Below are 1730 nucleotides of genomic sequence, written 5' to 3'. Positions count from 1 at the left end.
TATTTTTAATTATATCCAAAGTAGGATCCCTCCACTATAAGAGAGATGGCTATTATTTCTGTAAGGGGATCCAACATCAAGGCATACATACACTTTCATATTCAGATATTACCATTCATAGAGAAATACAGTAGAGATTATCCTCTTGTGAGCTTTATACATTGATTCATCTTGCTTGTTCATAAAATCGCATTATATTCAATATTGGTTCGTATTTCATTCTTTACAGTCAATATTCGATATATTTCTACTTACTTTTCTGATTTGTGCCAAGTTATACCACGTACCCTTAGAAGTTATAACTACGTATAAATTCAACTCTATCCGTTTTTCGAGTAAACAGTCTCAAGAAAGATTAAATGGTTGGTTATATTATCAATTGAAAAGCAACTATTGGAAGAAATCGATCATAAAAAATTATTAATAACTTTGTATCTCAATAAGTAAAAAAATATATATAATAATTGTTTCAAAAAAAAAATTAGACCTCACGTTAAACTTTAGTTTTAGATCGCATATATGTTTGAGTAACCCCTGCCATTGTCCTGTCTTATTATAGTACGTAGTTAGTTATCACCTTACGTGGGAGGAAAACACATCATCATTTATTTATAGAAAAAAGTTACAAAGAGAAAGGTAAACAATTAAGAAAGCTAACCTGGTTGGGTAGACTGTCTATGCTCTTGCACGGGGGCAGCTCAAGGGGAAGTGAAGCATTTGCTGTAACCTGTAAGTCTCAAAATTTTGAGGCCTCAAAAGATTTTAAGTAGTGAATTTTAAGATTTTGTGTTTCGTTTAGACAATATTAAAATTTATAGGAAAAAAGTATGAAATCTTATAAGAAAGAAAGAAAGAAAGACTAATTTTTAATAATAGAAATATTTTAAAACTGTGAATTAAACTAATTAAATCTTCATATTAATAAATAAAGTTTTTTTACAACAAGATCCAAGGTAATGTATTGCAAGCACATGGTTAACATCATATTAACTTGAGTTATCATTAAATATAACAAAAAAGAAAGGCATTAGTAATTTTTGGAAAAAGATAAAACTAAAAAACATATTATTCATCCAAATTTCAATTTAAAATTCTTTTAGTTAACCCTAAACGAGGATACATCCATGAGAAATCTTATTAGATTTTATTAGGTATGATATAAATCCAAATGGAACACAAAAAGAAATGAATATTAAACCGTATGAGATAAGAAATTTTATTGAGCTACTCTTGCCCCTCCACCAGTTTGAGCACCAACTCCTAATCTTCATGCTCTAGTTTTAGCGTCCTCTTATAAAGCACTTAGTACATTTTCGGAATTTTTCTCTTTGCTATGTTTCACGTCACAGCGGCAGCAACGACGGAGCAGAAACAGAAGCAGACAGCGGCGAAGCAGAATCAAAAGGTGGCGGCAATTGTGCAAGAACAAAAGCCAGAAGGCGGCAGCAGCAGAGCGGAAACAGAACGTGCGAGTCCACGCTCTTTCATTATTCGAGCATAAATGCCGAATTTTTTTTCTTGGTCTGTTGATGTCATTTTGACTGGTTAATCGATATTATGTTATTTCCTATCATTAATTGTAATTTCACCTGAAATTTATACAACAAAGACAAGATGATGCTTTTTACTGCGGTCTCTGTTCCACTTTACGTGACATATAATTTATTAGGAGTACGAAGGTCGTACTCACTAATTTTAAGTATAAAATTACGTAAAAAGTACTATACTTT

Source organism: Nicotiana tomentosiformis, chromosome 4, assembly GCF_000390325.3.
Source record: "Nicotiana tomentosiformis chromosome 4, ASM39032v3, whole genome shotgun sequence".
Taxonomy (NCBI): Eukaryota; Viridiplantae; Streptophyta; class Magnoliopsida; order Solanales; family Solanaceae; genus Nicotiana; species Nicotiana tomentosiformis.
The sequence above is the reverse complement of the archived record's forward strand: the minus strand, read 5'-3'. Positions refer to the sequence as shown.